The sequence below is a fragment of the Nipponia nippon genome, unplaced genomic scaffold, assembly GCF_047370975.1.
Source record: "Nipponia nippon isolate SJK-2023a ecotype South Korea unplaced genomic scaffold, ASM4737097v1 scaffold_5, whole genome shotgun sequence".
NCBI lineage: Eukaryota > Metazoa > Chordata > Aves > Pelecaniformes > Threskiornithidae > Nipponia > Nipponia nippon.
In genome coordinates, this window is record NW_028262369.1 from 11,597,345 (window position 1) to 11,622,905 (window position 25,561).

The following is a 25,561-nucleotide window of genomic DNA, read 5'->3' on the forward strand; positions in this document are numbered from 1 at the left end:
TAACCAAATATAAGCTTTCAGGCTAAATATAGGGGTGTCTGGCTTTCATTAAACAAAAGTAAAAGTAAATGATCTAATGGTCCTTTCTGGTCTTAAACCAAATGAATCTCTGAAGAAATAGAGACTGCTTTTTCTTTAAAAAAAATCACATGATAACTTCTGGTTTTCAGCCAGAAAACATGCTTTAAATTTTTCAGAGTTTTGACTGGTTTTCCCATTCTACCTTGAGTATTTCAAGCAGATCAGTATAAATATTGATAAAACATATTTCCCACCAAAAAGGAGATTGTTCAGTCAATAATTTCCATTGACATTCATATATTTTTATATGTTTATGACTGGCTTTACAAAGCACTGGATTCCTCTCAGCATCTCCTGGTGAAAAACAGAACACTTTGTCATTGAAACATCCATACAATCTTGTTTTTATTTTTTTCTTACCTGTATTTAATATTTTGTAAGTAATCAATGAAGTGAATGAACTTGACGTATGAAATCATTGTTTATTCCTATCTTTGCAGCCAGAAGGAGTTACATCAGTGTCATCTGCTAAAGTTTTTCATTTCTGTAGCACATGATGGGATCATATTAACATGGAGCAGTTTCTCACTGCAGCACTGTATGTGGTGTCACATTTTTTGCATACCTCCATTGCTATATGATACATTAGCTTAACAGACAACTATGTGGATTTGTGCACATTTTGGATCCAAAGCGCATGAAAGAAAACGGAGAAATTTAATTGACCTAATGGGATCAGACCTCCAGGACCAGTTTTTCCCAGCATTGCTAATGGTACATCTTAGTCCTTCCCATCATTTTCCCTTCATGATGAGAAGGTACTTTGCTGCTGGACCACATGTCGCTGATTCATGTGCTCTGAACCACTCAACATAGCTCACACGCACGTAGCAAAATCCTAAAGAAACAACATCCTTTTGTCTTGCCAGCAAGGTCAAGGCTGTTTTTTTTAGTGATACAGTCAAATACGAGTTGGTTTATCTCACTGGGGAATTCCACTTTGGGAAAACAAAGAATGAAGTGGTATTTCCTAATGAAAAGCATACACTCTGCTGCGACCTACAGGCCACAGCTGGTATGCGTCTGCCAAGAAATGCCTTTTTTTTAAGAGATTTTTCACTAGCTTTTCCTCTCAGTGCTCTGCTGATTGTAATGGAGTTATTCCTGAATTGCTCAATATGAATGAAAGGAGAATTAGGTGCACTCTGTTTATAAAACTCTTCCATAACAAGTACCAACATGTTGTCCTCCATCCATCTCCCACCCACACCAGGCATTTACAGCTACTCTCTTTATCTTTCTAGCACTATACTCACAAAGTAAAAAAAAAAAAAAAAATTTAAAAATCCTGCTCCATACATTTGCTTAAGGTATATTTGAAACAAGTACACAGCAGAGTTGCAGTCAGAGCTGCACACTTCATACCAACCTTCCTCCAAATGAAGTGAAGGACTCAGGGGGACAAATTACATCTGAGGTGTCAGTTTGGAGCAACCGTGGCCACCTTCACTAGATTTTCCCCATCTACGAACTTTGAGAAGGTAATTTGTCAAATAGCCAAGTCTTCATTTCAACTCCTTTACTACAGACACGTGAAGAAGCGCTTGTAATGCTTGGGAACATCTTCTCCACCCACAGGGACCTCACAGCCCTTGGTTTTGCTGATGACAGTCAAAACTCATTCCACATTCCTGGTCAAAGTATCAGTTGTAATTAGGGGAAAAATCAATCTGGGACCCTAAGAAGAAAGCCACAGGCTTTGCGTGGCTGGTAGTGGTCTGACTCACCATCTGTTCTTCCCTTCGCATCATTTTCCTTTTGGGGGATGGTTGCAACCATCAAATTACAAAGTAAAAAACAATGTGGCTGATTATACTCCGTAAATAATAAATAACCAAATCACCTAGAAGATGGTAGACATAGGACACGGAAGCTGTGCTTTTCCAGTCTTTCAATGCTTGTTTGTCACTCACGTATCCTTTGTGCTTTTGAACATGAACACTTCATGTGCTGTCAATGATTTGCTTGAATCATACACATTTCCAAATAACTACATAGCCCAGGACCTAATGGTAAGCTTAGAAACCAGAAGCAGTTTGTAAATCATTCACAGATCAACCAGAGAACAGAACCTTGCAAAGTACTATTTGAACAGCTATAACATACTTAACAATACTGCAACAAAATGTTGATACTTGGAAATCAATAGGGCCTGACAGACTAAGTATAACTCTGCAGTCACAAACATGAGTTTAACTAACTTCAGAAATATTACCTAGGCTGAATGAAGATGAAAATTGGCCTTTTCCTTTATTGAGGGAAGAAAACAACGATTTCCTGCACTGTGGTCATGTAGAGATTTCACCTCCCTGCTGCCACGCTGCTTTCCTGATAAGAAACTGTTTAATTTCCCTGACCCAGGGAACACCGATTCTGCTGATTCTCCAAAGGAAGTCAAGACATGCAACATGCCTTCATCTCAGATGTGTCCAGAGCCCTGGACGAAGCAGCATGACAGGACGTGCACCAAAGCAGGAGTGAGGCATGAGTCAGCCTCCTCCAGCCATAAATCTAAGTCATTGCAAAACTCCCTTCCATTTATTCCATCTGATCCTCTCCCCTGATTAATTTTGCAATGGTGTAATTTTAAAAGCACAGTTACGCTCTCTGAAGGAGGTACAGGATCTCTCGGGGAGTCTTGGAACAGTGTTGCCAACTCACATGATTTTTATCTCGAGTGTTATGACTTGTGAGCGTTCTTCAGCTTTTGCTGCCAGAAGCATGCAATGACATGAGAAACTCAGCTAGCTCCTCTCTTAGTTTTTATTAATAGTAATTTTCTAGACTTTATGATTGTACCCTAAAGACCCAGAAATCAGAACGTAAAGGAAAAAGGGGCCAATTTAGTCATTTTAACTGTGATTTTTATGATTACTGTGTAATTCACGAAAACCTGACTCAAGATATTTTTCTATTGAAGTTGGCAGCACTGTTTGCTTTTCATCCTCACTAAACTGCCCCTTAATATTATTCTCATTTAATTAAGTTATTAAAGAAACGGGGAATACAAACTCTCTGTATCTGGAGGCAGAACAGCAACCTGAGTCATTTTTTTCATGTGCTTGCAAAGGACTTGTCAGTACTAGATGAGGAACAGGGCCATCAGGATGGTAGGGAGGAGAAGGGAAGGAGCTAGGTCCTAACTGGAAAGGCAGAGAAGAGAAAGAGAAGATGAGTTTGCCCTCCCTTAAGGAAATGCCCCTCCATAGAGCTTCCTGGAGGCAGGACAGCCTCTTCACCTGCTTCCTCCAGGATAAAATGAGATGGGCTGGCAAGAAGCAAAGGCACCTTCTGCAAACCAGGTACCCATGCACATGGCTGAGTCTGCTTTTCCTCTGGTTTTCACAGGACTGCAACTAGAGCCAGCTCAGAGTCAAGGAAATATGGTTCCTGGGGCAAAGAGGAGTCTGTATTTAACCAGCTTTGAACCCAGAGGGGCAAATTATACATATTCTTGCAGTTACCCAGCTTCCAAGCTGGGTTTCTCCTTTGCCTTTCCAGGTGCCAGGGGCTGTGCACAGTGGGTGCATCCACAGCGTCACTGCTCTTCAAAACATAAAAAACAAAACTGGGGTTTTCAGGGGTGGGGAGAAGGTTGCGCACAAGTTGGCTTTTCCTCTCTAAGAAGAGCCGCTTTGACACCAGGTAGGCAACAAGGACTGTTGCTCATAAAGGAAGTGCCTCTGCCCAAAAACATCGTGGCAGAATATTCAGTGGGTGTATGTTCCCTTGCTGAGCTGCAGCACAGTCACTAGCTGGTAGCCACAACATGAGTCCTGTTATATTTGGCATCTTTCTGAAAGTGTTACCTACTGAAAGCATTTAATTAACTGATAAATTTAACCTTCAGAACAAACAAAACAAAACAAAAAGCAACTGTTTAGCTCTGATGACTTTGGAGAAAACCTCAAAAACATAACCCGGGCATTGTCTGTAGGCACCAAAGGCAAGTCGAAAGGTTGCCAGACTTTGTATTTTGCTTTCAGATACTGTGGTTGTAAAGTCAACCTCCTGCTTTTAGAGGACCTGACGTTATTTTTGCATGGGAGGAGGCATTAACGGCTTATCTGGGCATTATCTTTGAGAGAAAAATCATTTAGCAGATATTAGCTATCTCTGGATAGTAATGGGCCAGTAAAGAAAAATGTGTTTTGCTTAAGCGTTCATTACCATTGCCAGTTTCACTTGCTTTAAAACAACTTGCATATTAAGTAGCAATAATGTAAGCCTCATTAGGGGCCTGCCCATGTGTCTGGCAGTGAAAGGATACATAGCTGTGGTACTGTGAAAAAAAATAAAGTCTTGGAACGTTAAGTTGTTCCCAACCTTTTCCACTGGCAATCCCACCCTGCCAAGCTCCTCATCCAGGTGGAGACTCCCACTTCTGCTACTGGATTGACTTGCAGTCATTCCTCCTCTCCTTTATGAATAACTACTCACATATCTTTCCATCCGTCAAGTGGTATATTACTCTGTAAGTGCAAAATAGATTACTGGTTTGTCCATTACTAGATTGGACTACTAGTGAAATAAAGTGATATTCAAGGAAGATGAGTAAATGTATCAAAATGCAGCACTAAGGAAGCATTCACCCCAATACAAATGGAGAATTATGCTCAGCTGTACTGAGCTTTGCCCCAGAGAGGAAGAGAGAGACCCAGAGAGCTATGCCTTATAGCTTGGTAATATATATATATATAATATTATTGGGAGAATGGTTTTGACAAATTGAACACATAAATATCTAAACTTGCATTTGTAAATTTGCAAATGTAAATTTGCATACAAAGATGTAGATTTCTAAGTGTACTGAATATTCTGGGAATGTGGAGATTTGGCTCTTTCCGAGTGAAAAAAAAATAATCAAGATTTGGTGTATTAATAGCCAGACCCAAACCAATAATGGAAGAATTTCACCCAAAACTGCAAGATGTGTTGTATTTTTCATGCCTCTAAGCAATGAATATTGCTATTTCCTGCAATCTATAATACAAAACAACTTTAATTTCTTCCAAGCATGCATTTTTATGAAGTTAGAGGAATAAAAATTCTGACCTTGAAACACAGTCATACTAATAGTAATAAACTACAAAATATGTATGATCCAGTTTATCATTATGCCTCAGTTAGATGAGATTAGCTAATCATGCAGCTTGTTTTCAAAACATCTATATGCTGCTATTGTTTGTTTGTTTGCTTGTAGTTCTGGCAGACAAGCCTCAAAAGGATGAAAAACATGATTAAGGATTTATTTACATTTTCTTTAAATATCAGCAGCATTATATTATGAATGACGCTTTTAATCACCTACTGAATTCTGTGTTTATAATGTTGCCCATAAATTCTGAGCACTGATTTATTTTTTGACAAAGCATTGCTGGTTTTATGTTCAAACCTATGGAGCCTGATCTAACCCTCATTAGAGTCAAGCACCAATGGCTCTTATAGACATCTGGATATTCAACCAGGTCCTATCTTTCAATCATTTGCAGTCACACAAGAGCAACAGAGAACTTGCAGCTTCATCTCAAAATCTAAAGTAATGTTAAATCTATAGTTTTAAAGCCAGTCCTTGGAGAGGCAGAGGTGAATGCACTCGCTTTTACAAAGAGCAGACCTACTCTTGTGGGTGGCTTTTTAGCAGTAGCTCTGAAATCAGCATACAGAGGAAGCACCTTTATCCCTACATTTCAGATCGGCAAACTAAACATGAAGTTCCAGAGTACACCTGAGCAGATCCAACAGTTTACCATTGCTAAATGTGAGAATCCTGCTCCCATTGCCATCACTGCTCCTTCCATCCCCTCACCCCCTGCTCCTGCCTGCGCAGCTCCAGCCTCCTCCTTGCCCAGCCTGTCCCTCGTGAGACAGCCCACTGAGCCACTTCAACCCACTAATCCGGCAGAAAACTATCCTCTTTTTCCACCTGGTTAGCAAGTTTGCAGCAGTTACTTTAAACCCACACTTTTACACCTCCAAAGTCAACTTATTGCAGAGAACTGCCATGATATTATCACAACATTATGTAAAATTATCAGTATCAAAGGCCTTGAGCCTGATTTTACCCCCCCTCACACAAATCAAGAGGAACAACGCTAGCATATAAAAGAGCCATAAGTGAGGGGAGACTCAAGGCCTTCAAGATCCCTGGGTACCCCAAATTGCTTCTGCCTTCGTGGGCTGCACACAGGCTGTCCACTCAGCACCTGGGGGGGGCGCGGAATCAAAGGCTGAGAACAAAGAAGGTCATTTAGCAGCTGTTTCAATTCTATCTTTATTTTAACCATAGCCCCCAAGAACTAATAGCTGGAAAGACTTACTAGGTCATCCTAGTCAACTGCCTGCCAAAGCAGGAATACGCTCTGTAGTATTTTCTTGAGGGCTTTTATCCAGCTTATATTTAAATGATTCAAGTAATGGGGATTCCACGATCGACCAGACTTTGCTGTTTAGAAAAACACACTTACATTTCCTTCTGCTTATTTTCATGCCATTCCTATTCGCCGTGCCTCCTTCTACCAACTAACACAACTTTTCCTCTGCTTTTGGAGCAGCGTCCCTGTCCCTGCTGTGCTGCACTCGGGACAGGATGGAGTGAGAGGAAAGGTTGACTCGTGAAATGCAGCTTTAAGCACAAATTTATCTCTAAGATCTTGGGAATATTTGCTCCTTGGCTGCTGGCATAAAGCACAGCAGCCTTGGGAATGTCCTGAGAGGTTTAAGGCACAAACTGGTGATCTTAGCAAACTAGATACCTTGCCCTGCTGGGTGTCTCCAATGTCACTATTGACAGCTGAATTATACCCCTCCCTTGAGCTTTTATTTAAGCCATTCAGGCATCTTTTAAGCAACCCCCCATTTACAGCCCTCCCGCCCTAACTGACATCCTTCCAATCTGTCCAAGGGAGCCTTTGTTCCCCCGACCCACTCCAGAGAAACGAGGGCCTTTGCAAATTGCAGACCATCCTTTCAATTATATTTCTATAGTAAAGCTGGCACATTAGTTCCACTTATCCTTGGTTAATAGTTCAGCTTATATTCAAACAGCCATTAACATAAAATCAACACAGCAATTTTGTATGAATTCTTGTATCATTAATCTATTTAAAGTGGATACACAGTTCACACTCCAAATTCACTTAATTATTGACTTAATAACATTTAAAGAGGCCATGGTCTTTGGCTCCATTGGAATGCAATCTTTTTTTTTTTTTTTCCCCTCTCCCTACTTTTATAGGTTTTCTGCAGAAGTTAATTTTGCAAGGTTTGGGTAATGCTTGGAGGTGCGTCACCTCTGTGTGAAACCCTCACCTAATTATAGGTTCAATCTCATGAGGAATAACCTTACGAAGTTCATTGGCTGGTTGGTTGGCTCAGTTGGGGGAAAGAGGGGAAATGTCCATGACGGGCTGCATAAAAAGGACCCGTTTGCCCAAATCCCTCTGTGGGAGGCAGCCCCAAGCATCCCAGCCTAGAGCATCCCAGGGTGGGGGGCTTCTTTCGGCCTCCTCCATTGCCATGGGCTGCAGGAAGCCCTCATGTTCTCCGGCTCTGGTGGCAGCCACAAGCCCTGCTGAGGAAGGGGAAATAATTACATCTTCCTCTGTATCTGATATAATTAGCTCTCTAGCTCTGGCACGGACAGTGGATATATCATGATAATTTCTAAGCACTACACACAAAATTAATAGTTTCATCAAAATTGTCTATGGAGAAGCTTTTCCTCCATAATTTTATTCAATACTTCTTTTTTCTCACTCCTTCTCCATCCCTCTCTTTTCTCTCCTTGTCGCCATCCATGGCAAATGATGTTGTTTGCACTTCAGCTGGTGTTACAGGGCAAAAGCAATCAGCAAGCAGCGGGTCTTGCATTTCACTTTGAAAAATGTCAGGTTAGGACTTGCCTGAATCCTCACATAATTTGTGCCGCTGTTGGAGGCCTTTCCCGGAGACTTGTCTTCCTCCAGTGGCTCTGGTGGGATTTGGGAGCACAAACGAAGATCTGGGGAGGATCAGAAAAACATCCCAGAGCCATGGGGAAACATATGCATGGCTGACACAGACCATTGTCCCTTCCAGCCTCCCTGTGTAGTCTGGGCGCTTCCCTGAGGACCTCTGGTAACAGCAGAGGAGGGTGCCCAGCACCATGCAGTGCCCCAGGCTGGATTCCACCTCGCCGTTGTGCAAGGCAGGGCTGTCAGACTCAAGCAATAGGTGAGTCCGTGCTGGATGTGCTGTTTGCCAAAAGTCCTTGAAAGCTACTTTGAGCTATCCCTGTGATTATTGAAGCTCATTTCATTACCTTAAAGCCACTTCTGTTTGCCCTGGCTACATGGCAAGCTGCATCTCACAGTACTGACATATCCTAAACACCCTTTTTCCTCTCCAAGATATCAGGGCAAGCCAGGCATCCCCGCTGCCCATAATACATTCATAGCACTATACTGGCAGGAAAATTTCACTATAATAGAAACCAGCAGAGACTAATTGCATTAGGCTTTCTGCTGGAGAAGGATCATTGGAGCCTATGAGGCTACTCTGCTTTTCCCTGCTTTTCACAAAGAAGTGAATGCTTGGAGGATCATATCAATGGAGAGGAGCCAAATTTTATTAATGCACTCTTGCCACAGACATCAGCAAAAGCAGAATCAGATGCACAGTGCTGCAGGTTATAAGGAAAGGTTTTAATTCAGGTATTGTAGTAAAGAAAAGAGCAGAACATCCCAGGACAGACAATAACCATAGCGTGTGGTTTCTTCTTCTCAGTTGGGCCTTAGGGTATTTCCCACATCTTCACCACACTTAACACCATTCCTTCTTAATTCAGGCACATGGGAATTCCCAGGTAGTGTTTGCTTTTGCCTTTAAAGGAATAGGTAGGTACTTGGTAAAGCTAGGTGCAACTTTGCACCCATTTTATTGCTTGCTTGGTTATCACTCTGAGAATAAATGTTGTTTCCTATTTGAGATTTTAGACTTATCTGCACCAGTAAAAGCAGTCCTTTTTTGTTTGATGTTTACCGATGCATCTACTTATTTTATAAGGTAAAACTGTAATCCTGCTTTTACTATAAAACACAATAAAAACATTGAAAGGAGCCATAAAACTGCCCCAAAACTCTCTGTGACATTTCACAAATACTGGCAAACATCTTCACGTTCCTCCTAAATTTGCTACAGATTTTCTAAACATTGTGTTTAGAAAACACAGTCCTCATAAAGAACCTCTCTAAACAAGGTCCAGAGCCTGGTTTCAGGCATTACGCAGATCAGCGCACTCACTGCAGGTATTTATGTGTTCTTTGGGACCATGGCCCCTTTACAATTGCTGAGGAGATGAAGCAATTGAGCATTTGCCTGCTCCTACCTGCACGTGCAGCAGTGATCACGACTCTTGGCAATTTGAAGGGTACGACAGGACAAAAAGTCTACTTATAAACACAGACTGCTCCTGAACAGCCAGATTCACATCAAGATATTCATTATATCGCCCAGGCAGTGCACAGTGTGCAGCACCCAGGGCAGTGTGACTACAGCAAGGGCTGAACCTTGCAGTGGCCTTATGTCTCAGCCCTGCAGCTGAGCTTACTGCCCTACAGCAAAGGCATCGTACAGAAGACTTGAGAGCATGACAAGTTTTGTAACCAAAATGGCTATATTTCCATCTAGCATTTTTAAGCGAAAAAAAAAAAATTAAACCAAACTCAAACTGTTTGGGTACAGCATATGAACAGGTCAGGCTGCTGAGCACACCCACAGTCTGCCCAACAAATCTGCATCAGACAAATCCCCCGTGCGGTGACTCAGACAGCGCGTCCCCTGAGCAGCGGGTCGGTGCACGCGCTGCTGGCACAGGCAAGCTTTCCGGGCAGGCAGCCCTGCCAGCGCTAATGGTCTCGCTGCGCTGCTGCTCATCCTCAAACACCCAACCAAGGACGTGTCCAGACAAACAGGGCTGCTGAGCTCTAGCCTCGAGCCAGACCGGACTCAGCAGCAGGAGTGGAAAAATACCTTTTTCCCACATGTATCCACTCATTCCTACCGGCTGCTGCTCCTACCTCCCCATTCCTCTCCCATGCTATACATGAGTTATTATAAATTAACTTGGAGGGCTGCCCTGCTTTGGAGATGCACGTCATGCTTCCTGTTGGGCCCCTCGCCATCCTCATAAACATGTACCAAAATTATGGTCATCATTCCCAGAATAGATCATGTCATAATCAAATCTGGAACAATGGGGTTAAATATTTTCTCCATTTTACTGGGTCCAGCTATTTGCTGCGGAGAAACACCATTGGAGGGGACAATTTATAGAATCATAGAATGTCCTGAGTTGGAAGGGACCCACAAGGATCATAGAGTCCAACTACTGTCCCTGCATAAGACAACCCCAAAATTCACACCATATGTCTGAGGGTGTTGTCCAGTTGCTTCTTAAATGTTGTCAGGCTTGGCATCATGACTGCCTCTCAGGGGAGCTTGTTCCAGTGCTCCGTGACCCTTTGGGTGAAGAACCTTTTCCTAATGTCCAACCTAAACCTCCCCTGCCATATCTTCCTGCCATTCCCTCGGGTTCTATCATTGGTCGTCAGGGAGAAGAGATCAGTGCCTGCCCCTCCTCTTCCCCTTGTGAGGAAGCTGTAGACTGCAATGAGGTCTCCCCTCAGTCTCCTCTGAAGAGACCAAGTGACTTCAGCCGCTCCTCGTATGGCTTCCCCTCTAAACCCTTCAGCATCTTTGTGGCTCTCCTCTGGACACTGTCTAGTAGCTTCGTATCCTTTTGGTACCGTGGCACCCAAAACTGCACACAGTACTCAAGATGAGAGAAATTTAAGGTTTAAGTACAAGATTTAAGGTTAAGAGATCCCAAATTTAACACACACACCCCCCTTTTCATGAAGATACTTAAGAGAAAGAAAGGCATTGAGTCACTGCTAGGATCCTCTGGGGCATCCACCAGTGCTACTCAGCTGGAGGGATGTACCTGTGGACACCCCAACAATAGCCAACTCCTGCACGCAGCTTCCCCCTTCCAAGGTGCTGCTCAAGAAGAGCACAGAGATGCTCAGAAATACCAGCCTCAGAAATAAAGGTAATTTCCAGGAAGCCAGCTGTCTACGTTCCCATTGACTTTGGCGGGATGAAGATTCAGAGTCTAGTTGTAGGCCTGGAGACCCCAAGAAGGTCCAGTAATGCACAGTTGTAAATCAGAGAACATACCAAAAATTATCTTTGTCTTCTAGAAGGTGGAAGTTATGCAGACCCATTCATACACACTCCAGTAGCATTTGCACATAGCAGGTATTACAAGGAGGACACTGCAGCACAACCTGCTGTCTTTCTTGCAGAAACAGAACAAAGAGGAGCAATATTTCATTTAATTTCCATGTTTGTATGAAACCAACATAATCCTGATTACTGTATATGCTTCTTTCAAGGTAGAAAGACAAATCTATACTTACATCTTTTTTAATACAGATGAAAGAGGAAAATGAGAAAACACGTTCATACCAATCAATGAGACAGATTAGGATTTTATCCAGTGTGCGTTTTAGACAGATGGGCCTTTAACGCCTTGGATTTTCCCTCTCCCCACTTTTTGCAGTTAAGATAAAGATGTCCAGCCAACTATTGAGTCTTTTTCTATCTGTTCTGAACCATGCCCACTCCCCAGAGAAAAAAAAAACCAACCAAACAAACAAAAAAACCAACCAAACAAAAAAAAAAAAAAAACACAAAAACCCAAAACCCTATGTCCATCCTTGTTTCCCAGAACTGAGAATTGACCCTACTTTTTATAGAATTATGTCTCTCTGGTAATTCAGCTCTACATGAAATCTTCAGATCCTCTCATTATTTTCATGTAGAGCTGTATGATCCACATAGTCCTGATCATTTCCATATAGATAAATGAGGTGGAAAAAGACTGAACAATTTGAGTATAAGAAAGTCTGTGTTAATGAAATGACTTAAAGCCATATCTACCAAACACTTGATGGTACTCAGACCACTGGAATTTTATCTGTAAGAGCATTTTATTGCAGCCCTGGGTCACAACTGGACATCTTGTTTCATATAGGATATGTTCAGATTAATTTCTCTTTCACATCAGAACAACACACCAACATTTCAAAACTCCTTGCAATAGAAATTTTGGAGAAAAGAGTTGCTTTGGATTTGTCAAAACATTTGGTTTCTGCATGAATTACTTATTTTTATTTTTGACAGTTTCTATGACAGTAGGAAAAATATAATTTGAAATTCCCCAGGGGGTAATTGAAGTTTCTTGTTCTAGTACTGAAGACACAGACCACTATAATGCTGCTGTAATAATCTTGTCTTTTTTTTTTCCCTTCCCGCTCTACACCAAAAAAAAAATTGACTAAACAGCATGATTTCATGAACAGTTTTGATTCTGGTGGAATTCAGTCCCCAATAGAAAGACACTCAATGAGCATCCCTATGAACAGCTCTGTCTTATTGTCAGAGGTACCAAGCAACAGAACATCTGCAGCTGAACAAGCAAGTTTTCCTCTGCCTTTTTGTCTGCAGATGTGCACAGGGCTGCTGTAATACCACTGCCTCTCCCTGACATCTTCACCCCTGCCTTCCTTTGCTCCATTAACACAACTTTTCTGCAGCAGAGTGGGATATAAGGCTTGAGTCAGTCAAGCTACAGTTCAGCAGGATCCTAGAAGTGCTGGGGTTCTCAGATTGTGAACGAGGACTTCAAACACAAGGTATTTGCTGTAACATGAAGCAGACATAGTTTAAATTGACTTTTTGGAGATGAGCAGGAATCTCATCTGCTCCTTAGGAAGAAAGGCCCATCAAAATTGTCACATCAGTTATGCAAGGGGGTTTCACAGTACTCACGAGCTACCTTGGGGGCTTGGGGGAATTTTTTTTTTACTGTGCATCAAGTATGCATTACTGTCCATGTGGTGTTTTGCTGTAGGCTGCCACATACTTTGCTATTGTCTCTTCCTTCCTCCAACGCCAGTGAAAATTCCTCCGCCTCATGTTTTATTTAGAAGTTTTTGCGGTTTGTTTTTTATCAGTTTGGTTGGGTGGAGGAACCTCAGTTTTATGGGGTTTTTTTGCAGAAAAGGGGAGAACAGCTCCTCAAAATCTCACAGTAATGGTTTGACACTTGTCAGGGACTACCCTGCTTTATGGAAGACAGAATATAGGTTCCTCTGGTTTGGGTCCTGAACTGAAACAAACTTTCCTCTGAGCAGACTGTGATACTGAGTGCTCAAGTCTGAACACCAGAGAAAAAAGCCAGCGCTGCAGTTCTTGTCATGCAGTAATCTGTGGCTGACAGCTTGTTTTCCACAGTTGTTTTTGCTGTACTTACTGGGTCAGGGTAAAGCTCCTCCTCAGGAGTCAAAGATGGGAGGCAGCTTTCTACCCTCAGAGTATCAGGATCCAAGGAAACAACAATGGAAAAAGACAACACCTACATAAAAAAAATAAAAATTGTACACAAAGAGCTTAGAAAATACAGTAGTGTGCAGCACTGTTTCCTTCTCCTTGAGTAATGTAAAGGTTATATAATGATTATCTCTTTTCCTGGTCCAATTTGTTTTAGCAGAGGCCACAGCTCCACCTCAGCATGTGGCACATCAGGTGATAAGTTGTACCAACCCGTCTCAGAGTGATTCTTCAGAGATCCATGTGTTGAACAGTCCGTTCCTAGCCAACACACAGGAAAAAACAGCTGTTTTTTCCACACTTGGGGGACTGGGAACAAACAACACTCAGGACCAGAAACATTTGCCTCTTGGAGCTAGCAAGGGGAAGAGGTCTGCATGAAACATTGTTTGTGCAGGTGAAAGAGCCTTGCTCTAGCTAAGAAGCCACCAATATTTTTTTTCAGCTGCATTCAGTACAATTTTATATTTGCATTTAAATCAGCACCCTTGGAACAGGGTGGAGACCAGGTTTGAAAGCCAAGAGTCATTTGAAAACATCTTTCTCTGTGAGCCAAACTTTTCTTATTTGATATGGCCAGAAAGATGAGAAATGCTTTAATGGAGCCTTAGAGAGAATATGGAGATGCTCAGTGTGAAGCATCCTTTGAGCCTGCATTCACACAACAGCTACACACTGCTCACAACACTCGCTGCCGGGCGTGGGTGCCCTTACACCAGCAGAAGAGTGCCTGTCCCAGTGCAGCTTACTCCTCCAAGCCTAGGGCTGGCTTGCATTAGCAAGGATGTGCTGGTACAACTTGACCACACACACCCCTAAGGGAAATACAGCTCACGCCCATAAAAGAATTCATTTGTCAGGATAGCTTCACTTAGTTCTCTGAGCAAACAAGCTAGTAAAGCAAAAGGATGTTGTTGCTGTATAAATATGTCTCCATTAAGGCTTTTCTCCAAAATTAAAAAACTGAAGAAAAATCATACTTCTGTCAAAAAGTGAGGGTTAGCATTTGAGAAAACATTTTTCTTTTTAGAAGGAAATATATATAATCCTGATCATTTTTCACTTCATCGAAAGAAATTGTGGGTGGATACTGTTATGAAACAGTTTTGAAGAGAGGTCACAAAAAGGTGGTAGAAATTGGCTATTTAGAATTAGAGAGAAAAACTCACGTTTAAGTACAGTACAATTTTACTCAAGCAACTACAAAAGATGGGTGACAAATATTAAATAACTAATAATACTATTATTTATAATGCTTACTACAAACACAGGACAGATTTGAAATAGGAAATCAAGCCAATTTTTTAATTACTAGTGATAAAATGCTTTAAACTCTGCATTAGCTGCAATCAATACAGTGCCTTTGATTCCACTAATTGATCTTAATTGATTAAATGAATGCATTTCATCTTTGGATTTTATTGCCAGCATACTCTGTATATCACAATCCATTTTGGAAGATACCCCATGATCATACCTGAATACCCTTCCATTTCATTCTCACTTTCATCCTCTGATTAATTATCTGGTTTCAGCAAACCTGGACCACATGTGTCCCACTTATCATGAAAAAATAGCCCCCCTTGGCTGCCAGCCAGCTGCTGACAACCCAGCTTTCTTACAGCAAGGGACTCCAGTACACAGACACATCTAAAAGACGGCACATCCAACCTGACCAAGAGCAAATACCTTTTCTACATGAGTCTCTGCTTTGGTCAAGTGTTGCACTGTGTAGAAGACCCCTTTGGTTCATGTATTCCTTTCCATTAAAGGATCTTCAAGCATTTTTTAACAAGGTCTTGATATATAGCTGCTTAATAGAGAGTTGTATGTGTTTCAATATTCTGTTTAAATCTAGTTAATATTAAGATGTTTTCCCTCTGAAATTTCAGGGTGCAATTCTTTCTCTAGAGAATCTGCAGAATGCCTATATGAAGCGGAGGGTGGTGGAGAAACCCCCAAGAATTTGGATAATGTGAAAATTGTAACTGCGTTATTCAAGTTAGAGACAAAAGAATTTATCCACCTAGAAGGGAAATATTCCCTGAGATACCAGACAGTGGAACACCTAAATTATATCTTGCATAACATTAATCATGAAAGTATAGGTACTCAAGCACTCACGTAATGAGCACTGTATTACAGCCAAGTTACTAGAGGAATACAGGCCTCTATTTGGGTTATTTGTCCCTAGGGACTTCAGTCAGAGCTCATCATGCAAACTCAGAATACAACCTGACCCATATATGCTATTAGAGTATTGCACATAGCACCAACTGGATTTCCAAATGCAAGGAAAAATGTGTTAGCACAATCCCTAGAATCTATATTCATGAGAGCAACTGAGGTAGATAATATGCAGAGACCAGCAGTGCAGATAATTTAGAGGAAAAGGAAAATAAGTTATGCAAGGGAAAAAAAATGGACAATCTCTTTTGCTCTGCCACTGTTTTGAAGAGGGAGTGTTCCAAGAAAAGAAAACCCTCCTGCTTGATTTTGAGTTATCCTAACAACTGGTGATGCTGTCATTACAGTGATTAGGTAAGGCTGAAGAACAATAAACCTGCAAAAGGTCTTTTTGTCCTCACCACAGAACCAAAATTCAAGAAATACTCATCCACATAAGACAAACCTTGCAGCCTGCTAAGGTCAGCAATTTTTGCAAGTGATTGCCGTGTATGCTAACATGGCATGAAGGCTATCTCAGAGCAAGCAACTAAACTTCCCCATCCTCCAAAGGCTCTGCAAGGGAGAATTACAACCTGCAGATGATGCCTTTGTTACAATCCACAGTCTCCAACAGAAAGTACATCTGGAGCCAACAACTGGGATTTGCTTTTACTACCAGAAACAAAAATTCCTCTATAACACAGTATAAATCAATGTCTATTTTCTTTTTCAAACTGATGCCTGCTAAGGTTTGTTTCCTAGAAAATGGCTCTTCCAAGTTCCTGCTGCACTTAAGTTTTATCTTATATATAGATTTTATCTGATCTACTGCATGAGTCAAGTAGGGGAGGAGGCTTTCTTATCTTAGCCAACAGGGAAGAGCTTAATGAAAAAAATCCTATTGTTCCTGTAACAATCTGCTTGCAGCTCCCAGCGAGGCTCTGACACCCAATGGAGATATAAACATTTCTTTAGATCCAAATCACACATACGAGTTATTCTACAAAAACCCAGACAGTATTTCACTATATTTTTCCTCCATCTTCTGGACTTCTGAGCATGCAGGTATTAATATATTGTAATCCTTAGCTGGAAAGTTTCTTCATTAAAGATTGTTAAGTGTAATAAAGTTAACCATGTTTACACATGAAAGGTGATTCAGATTAAGACAGCAGTCTTCATCCTGTCATGGCTGTTTCTCAATAACTCCTTGTGCAGACAGCTGTAATTCCAAAATATCTTCTCCAGAGGAGACCTTTATTTGGAGCATTTGTTGAATTCAGAAGTTAATATCTCTGCTGCCACAGTTTCAGGAGAACTTGAAGACAATTTAATCTTTCTAAAGAAATGCATTAATAAGTTTAACACTTAAAGGACAACCACCAAAGGACTACTCCTGCTGAAGTGCTAGGAAGTATTTTGACTTTGCTAATTTATTCCTGCAAGGGAAGGCAAATAAGCTATCCCAGCATATGTTAGCGTTTATGTTTTCAAAAGTTTCACACAGGGATTCATGCAGATACAAGTTTTCCTTACTCTTTCTGAATTAGGGACACCAGAGAATCAATTCATCAGGTGTACTAAGGGCCACAGCACTCACTGGCTTTGTTTTCCTTTATCAAAATGCAATTAAAATACCAATTCCATCTTCTCCTTGCATCAAATTTGTGAAAAGGAGCTATTTTCTTGCAATAAATTCCTAAAGATTTCATGACATGAGCAGCAGAGCATAATAGAAGTGCATAATAAATCAGTCCAAATTCTAGCTGTGTCTAAAGGGTTTATACAAAGCTCTCTATCCGTTTTTCACACTCCAAAATCTGAATTATAATTAATTTCAGGAATCAACCAACCTACCCTTACTTTAAAAATGTCAAGCTGAGGAGTGCATTATGTGAGATTACAATTAATCAGAAGTGCAGGGGCACACACACATCTTCCCACTTAAATTCTTTGGCCAAAAAAATATTACAGCAGCCTTGACAGATACTAAATGATCTTTTCAAATAATAGTTACTGGTGATAAATGTTACAGTTTGGCAGCCTCGTGCTAATACAGAGCTTTTCGGCAGCAAACAGGCACCATTTGACAACTCCTGTGTTAACTCTAACAATACGCTGATGGCCATGACAGCTTTCTTTCTCTTGCATTCACTATCCCATCTGGAAAGAACTCCAGGGATGGAAGAGCCCAGCATGCTAAATTATATAAAAGAATTATCATCATTCACAAAACATTAATGAAACATTAAAACATAACTCTTTCTTAGGACAATGTTGTTATTTACTCATTTTCTTGCACAGATTAAATGAGTTATTCATAACTACTGCCGTCCTTGGCCCCAGTGGTGCTTTCTAGTCTTATATTGCCTTCATGAAAGGCAATGGGGCTTTCTCTGCCTGGGTCTAATATCTCTAAAATATGTGACTGCAACTCGGGCTACCCAAATGTCCTCACAAAAAGCAACTTCACCTTTACAGCAGGGCACTGATATGCTTTTATGTATATGACAGGAGTGAACACAAGGGACAGGGCTGTGTGGGCACCCAGCAGGTGTTGCCCCTCTCTGGGCAGGGTCTTTCCCATGCCCTATCTCCTCCCTGTCTCTGCCCTTCAGTGGCTAACCAGCCCTACATGCTGGGAGGGAGGAGATCCAGGTCCTGAACACCACCCATAGTTAAAGCAAACCCAAATATAAGTGTTCATGAGCTTTCCCTCCCCTTCCTTTGCAGCCATGCCTGACATACCCTCTCCTCCGGCCCAAGCATCCCCCCAAATCTTCCTGCCTGGCAATCACACTAAGGAAAGGCATCTCCTTTCCCCTGCTTCAGCTCCCAAGGTGCTAATCAAAAGGCTGGACACAGCCTGTACAAGGCAGTAGTCCCAGAAATATCATTTTGCTTCACTGTTACCTGCAAAGGGCAAAGAACAAAAATAACTGCTCCCTAATTTAATATGGACTTCAAATAAAAGCATCTCCTCTTCCATTTATCTACCTGCGCAGCCATTTCTGTCTAGTTCACTGGGAGAATTGTTACATTCTGTTGTGCCTAAAATATTTTGCTTCTTTAATCACTACACAGGGCTCCTACCTGCAGTAAATGAACTAAGCCAACAAGAGAAGTTTATTACAGCCACCAGCCAGAGACCAAATTCTTCTCTCATCAATTATTTGGGCCACTATTGTTTCTAGCAGTTTCTCCTCTTAATAAAACTGATCACAGCTGAATGTTTAGCTGCTTCTGTAGGAAATGCCAAGACTTGTTATTTCATTATACATGTATTCTCCTTACTTGTATCTTCTCTGGAAGGGTTTTTTTATATAAGTGATGAGCATTGTCTGGTTGACAAAGTATGACTAAAGTACAAGCTGAAGAGCTGGAAGATAAATTCATCCTTGCACTGCTGTTGCTGATTTTCTATGCAACAATTAATAAAAAGCACTTTTCTTTTACTCCTCTATCAGAGGCAGAACTGGCAGTTTGGTTTTTTGGGGAGAGGAAAAAGAGTAAAGGATAAAAAGTCTGAGCAAAGCCCATCCCCCTAGTCATTACTTCTGTATAAAGAAGGACATGACTTCTGTACAACCCTCTAGGGAAGGGCTGATAGAGCACAGGATGGTCTTAGAATCATAGAATATCTCTAGTTGGAAAGGACCCAAAAGGATCAAGTCCAACTCCCTTCTTCTCACAGGACTTCCTAACACTGAACCATACGACCATAAGCATCATCCAGACACTTCTTGAACTCTGACAGGCTTGGTGCCATGACCACTTCCATAGGGAGCCTGTTCCAGTGTCTCAGTGAAGAACATTTTCCTAATGTCCAATCTGAACTTTCCCTGATGCTCTTCCATACACTGGGAACCAAATGCAGGGATGAAGTGATATGGACTTAGAGTCTACATTACTTTTTTCTTCTCTTTTAGGGCACAGTTAGGATGCCCTCTTCCAAGAAAAATGCCTTTGCAATTCCCATCCAACCTCCAGAGCAGCTCCAAGGGCCTGTGGATGGGAAAGCAGAGTCAGTCATAGCAGAGGCTAGGAGCAAAACAGGAGGAGAGCTGAGAGTGATACTGGTCTGGCAGGGAAGATGCAACAACACTAACTTGGAAAGGACTGGAGAGGAAACATAGGGGGGAGCTTCTCAACTCAGGAGGGGCAGAAAACCACATCAGGAGCCACAGCTCTGCAGTGACATGACCCATGTGAGCTGGGGAGCAGGCAGCTGGAGGCAAATGCATCCCCGGCCCCTGTGTAGGAGGCTCTGGCACAGGGCATTATGCTGAGAGGGACTTTGCCATCTCGAGGACCAGCAAACTTGTTTCCAAGACCTGCCAGTTGCTGGAAGGTGAAGCTGGATTGCAGGATTTATCACTGGAAACACAGATGATTTGCTTGGAGGAGCCATCCTGACAGCTTCACGGAAACAGGAGATCACAGTGGCATGCAGGGAGATGAGCAAGGTCTCCCTGCCACTGTGAACTTGGCACTGGTGGAAAAGCAGCAGCAAGAGAGCTGCTGGGAACAGGACTATTTTCATGTGTTTCTTTTTGAGCATGGCATGACCTCAGGAGGGATTAGTGTGAGAAGTCAGGGCTCTTCCCCAAGCTAACAGGAGCTCGGCATTTCATAAAAGAGATGCTGGCAGCTTTGGGGACCCTCAGCACACAGGTCCAAAGCAAAGAGCCACAGGAAAAACACTTGCTTGTCCTTGAATAAAGGGCTTTAGCATATTGCATGCTGTGCACACAGGTGGGATGCTCCTGTTGGAGGACTAAAACCCATGCTCTCATCTCTCCAGAATGAGAAGAGAAACCAGTGAGAAGAAACTGAGAGCCATAAAAGCACTGAAATACAGAGCACGTTCCTAAGGGTTACAAGCCTCCACTTTGGCAGAGGTGCCATGATAAATACTTGCCATGGATGGGCACAGAGCAAGTTAAAGCAGCACAGAAGTAGAGACGCCTGGTTGTATCTCAAATACTTTCCTCATTCAGCCTAAAAGCAGCAGTTTTCCTAATGGCATTAAGGCAAACATCTCACAGCTATGCTAGCTCAGACTTGCTTCGTGTATTTGCCCTGAAGTCTAGTTCAGCAGCCTTAACCAAAAATCACTTCAGCAGTCTCTAAAAGAACAAGTTTCCGTAATCCATATTTTTCCAGCTCTTTCCACTGTCTCTACAACATTTACGCAAAGACAATTGAGAAATAACAGTCAAAAAAGCAGGTGCCATAAAACTTCTTTTGCCCTGTGCTTGCAAGCCTCATCACCCAAGCAGCCAGGAGGAAAGACTTCTGCTGTGAGAGACAAAGTAGAAAAGGTGCTGAGGGCAATTACTCTGACACCAGTGGGAAGATTCAGGGCTAACCCATTAGGGCACCTCAGTGCTACATTGCTCTGCCAGGGCATGTGAGCTCTCAGAAAAACAGGATTCAAAAGCTAGGAGATTTAACATCTCTACCACTTAGTGAACTGAAATTTTATTTCCATAAGACAACTTTTGGGTCCCATTCATGGTTCTGAAGACAATTCCAGGCTGGAAGTGAAGATACCTTAATAACAGTGCAGATGCAACTGTGATAGTAAATGGCATGAAGTGACTTAATCTGTTAGCAAAATCATCCATGCCCCTAGTGGGGTAGCACAGGATATTCTTAATCTTTGTTTTGTGGATTGCAGGGCTCCATGTAACAATGAAAGTCTCTCATTTTAGACTTCTTGTTTGTAGAACTGGATTTCACAGTTGCCTTGTGACATGAAATGGAGAGAGAGGTTGCAGTCATGTGCACGTCTGATTCTTGACAAACCATTTTTATATGTTTTTGAAAATACATCATTCTGCAGCCCCAATCCAGGATTTCACTGAAGTCAGTGAAAAGTCTGATTTGAAGAAACTGTCATTCACTTGATGACCTGAATTTTTCTCCCATTTTTCTCAATCATAAAACTCTTATTCCTGCATTTTCATCTGATTCATTGAATTAGTTGTTTCAGAGGTCAAACCCCCAAATACCTCAAAGCTCCAGGTTTCTTTTCATTCTTCTGTTTCTAACCAGCTAGAAAAGTAAGGAAGAAGTAAAGGCAAGACTCATATCTCATTCGTCCCGAACACAGAAGGTGGGTCTCCCCTTTGAGCAAGCTAACCTTGCCTGGCTGAGCACCTGCATGCACATAAGCAGTGTGAAGAGCAGTCAAATTAAACTAGAGAAAAAGGTTTGTACACATCCTCCACTGGCTCTGAAGATATATCCACTGAGTCTCATTTGCCCTGATTCAGAACACTAGCTCCAAAACCACTGAAATGAGTGGGGTCTTGCCATTCACAATGAGGACTTCTTAATTACCTCTGTTGTCTTGCACAAGTCATTTCACCTCCCTTTTGTTCACTATCACTTTGGAAAGTCAGAATAAAAGTATTCCTCTACTTGACTGAATTACCTTTGAGATCTCCCAGTTTACCTTTGAGGTGTCCCAGTGGAAATTGACAGTCTGTGTTATTACAGTTAGATCAGTCTAAAACCAGCATTGGCAAAGCACATCAGAAGACCTCAACCTTGGAGGTCTAATTAGAACTCCAGGTTCTAGTGGGAACAGAGTGCTTAATCCAGAATATGAAGAAATTGTCTTGAATCTACTATATAAATTGATTTAAGAGATAGATGAAAAATTAAATGGTATAATTACAAAGGTTAACAAACTCAAGGGAGTCATTAGACAAACTGTGAAAAGATCATCACTTTTAAAAAGGAGCAGAATCAAAGATAATGGGATTCAACCATTTCAACTCAGTTTTCCTCATTTTCCTCAGTTGAGAAAACATTGTAAGCCCATGTCAAACAAAAGTGTTAAATGTTAATTTCTACAACATTTATCTTTGAGCATTAGGTTTAAATGAGGCTTTATAAGGTAAAAGCTGGTGACTATTTAATCTGCTGTAGTGGAAAAGTATTTAAGATATTAAACATGATCTAAGATTATTGCTATAGCCCATCATTTCCTAATCCCTTAACTCTTACAGAGGATTTAAAATAAATTATATGAGCTTTAGTAAACAAATAAATATCAATATAGGAAACTAAAAATGAAGCAGACTACCTGAGAAGGAAATGTACATATTGCAAGTGAGGTTTAAGGGAGTTTTCTAAAGTACCTCAATGAATTAAGAGCCTAATTCTCATCTATGGGAACACTTAGGAGCTATGATAAAGGAAAGATTTTCTCCAGGAAAATTTTTAACTAAAATTACATGACAGAAATACTTATTTTATGATTTTTATGACAACAAAAATACACAGTGCAAAAAGGCTCCTGGAGCTCCTGATTACTTTCATTTCATTTCTCACCACAAAAGTGAAACAAGAGAATGAAGGGAAGATTATATTGCCAGGTTTCTCATTATTAATGGTGAAGGAAATAGTTGCCTTAATGCATTTGATTACATCTTAATAATCACAGTCACCCAGCTCCTTTTTAAACATGCCAAATTCTATAACAGAAAAATGTCTTTACACCAGCCACAAACTGTTCGGTCCTGACCACTGACAAGTTGTGACAACTGCACCGAGCCTTCTGGGAGAGTGTAAATATAACTGGCTTTGCACCCACGTGAGTATCATCTGTCAACACGAGAGCGTTATCAAAGCTGCAAGGAAGGCAGGGCTGTGCATTGCAGAAGTTTCCTGAGGTGCTTCAGGAATAATAAAAAGAGCAGTGCACATGCATATGTAGGAAAGGGTTGCTCAGTAAGAGTGTGCAATGCAAGAGCTGCCCTCTGAATTCCTGATGTTCCCAGGCTGTCCTCAGGGATATTCCTGCAAAAAAAGTTCTTTTTAGTACTGGTAGAGCCAGTTGAGGAAAACTCTGCACTTAAAGTGTGCCCAAATGCTGAGATAAGGCTATCAAGTGTGCCAAGCTGTTGAAAAAAACTGATCTTTAATAGAAAAATAAAATTCAATCACTGGAATGTAACTGAAACATCCCAAGGCTAAAATAGGCTTTCTTGGATTTGAGCTAAAGCAGTGCAGAGAACTTTCAGAAGCTGCTTCCCTTCTCCTCTTTTTCCATTTTATACCTCACAAGCTTCCAGGTCTCTCCTGAAGGGGTGACCAGTCAAGGCTTGCAGAAATTGCAGCACTGCTTGTAAACTCTGTCTTCGCCTTTTGTCTGCTGCCCAACAGAACCAAAATTCAGCATCAGAACTGAGCCTCCTTTGTGAGGAGTGAGTCAGCAGTCACACAAAAAGAGCAAAAATGCAAATCTACCACCCAATTTCCCAGGGAAAACACAGACCTTTCAGCAACAGCTGCATCTGACCACAGCTTTGTCTCCTCTATCACTTATTGCTAGGTAAAAGAAATTAGAAGTTTGAGAATTAAATGTTTCTTTAATAAAAAAGCCATGTCAATAAAGTCACATGCACAGTCTTTTATACTGGGACTTGGCATTCTTATACCCTCTGATGAGACATGGCAAGACAGACACACAGAATTTCTTCTACCCACCAGGCTTTCTTGTTGCCTAAAACCCTAGGAGCATATTCTCAGCTCCCTTCTTAGTCCCTCATAGGTGGTTGTCCAGAACAAGATCCTAGAGGGATGGAAATGAGGGAAGTGTGAAAATTTGAAAAAAATATGCAGTAGGGGAGACTCACATGGAGGAACAGTAGCTCAGCACTGCCCTGAAACTGCTGTAAGAGGATGCTGCAGATGGGAAGGGAATAATCTATTCTTCATGTGCATGGTAGGTTAGACACAAAATAATGAGATAAAATTACATCTAGGGAAATTCAATTTGGGCATCAGGAAATACTTTCTAATGGTAAAGACTATTATGCCCTGGAACAGATAGCTTAGGGAGACTGGGGAATATATGGTGCTGGTGGTTTAAAGAGACAGATGAACTAAGTGACCTCCTGAGGTCCCTTCCAAGCCCATTTTCTTTAATTTAGGGTAAATCATCTCAAATTTCTCCATAGACTCTTGCACCTGGATGACCTCTAACTTTCCAGACTTAGCGGATGTGCTTACTTCTGAATTAACCATGCCTTTGGGTTTTTTTAAGAACAGTATATAAACCAAGTAATAATAATTATAGTATTTTATGATATAGTTTTACCACAATTATACCCAGACTATATAGCTCCATTTAATCCAAGAATGTCATTAGGCATCTGGCTATGCAGCCTTCATTCAGGCAAGAACATCAGCCATTTCAAATAATATTCTTCAACTGCTCCCAAACAATATTCACAGGTTACAAGACATCAGTCTCTGTATTTAACTGCCTCACACACTTCAGTGTTGTTAACTGGAATGGCCCAGTTTGGCATTACTCTGGGTGAACAGTTTCTGAGAGTGTGCATTGTCAAAATTCTGTGAGAAGCACTTTTTGGGGGTGGTTTATTTAGTGTTGCCACTTATTGTTATTAAAATCACAACTTAAAGAGTGGGCCTAAAGAGGCAATAAACAAAACGATACAGACCTCCTGCATGCAAAAACCAAACCAAGACTCTGGTGATCACTACGAATCTAATCTTGCCACCCATTGTACACACTGGCATCAACCCAGCAAAGCACTTAAGTGCATGCTTAATTTTAAGCACACAGGTAGTGCCATTTAAGCTAATGGAATCACTTAAGTGCTTTGTTGGATCAGGGCCAGTCTCCTCAGAATCTTGCAGTGTCAAGTACACAGAGCAAGGGCTTCATCTAATTGCATCAGACTTTAACTGACAAAAAAATCAAAGTAATGCAGCATTCAGACCAAACCCATTTCTAAGGCAGCTATTAAAGTCACAGTGAGTAGGACAGGTTTGTTTGTGCTGTCCCAGTGCCTGAAGTGTCCTGTTGGATTTGATCCAACATGCCTCA

At 41.4% G+C, this 25,561-nt stretch overlaps 1 long non-coding RNA gene across 2 annotated transcripts in view; it reads right to left on the reverse strand.

Annotated features, from left to right (window-relative positions):
* Window positions 1–12,258: 12,258 nt before the first annotated feature.
* LOC148052031 (uncharacterized) overlaps window positions 12,259–25,561 on the reverse strand; it is a 29,636-nt gene continuing 16,333 nt past the window's right edge. For both annotated transcript variants that reach the window (XR_015699211.1, XR_015699212.1), the window contains exons 2-3: window positions 13,442–13,543; window positions 12,259–12,828 (exon numbers count right to left, since the gene is read on the reverse strand). This is a non-coding gene — a long non-coding RNA (uncharacterized LOC148052031). The remainder of the gene's footprint in view (window positions 12,829–13,441; window positions 13,544–25,561) is intronic.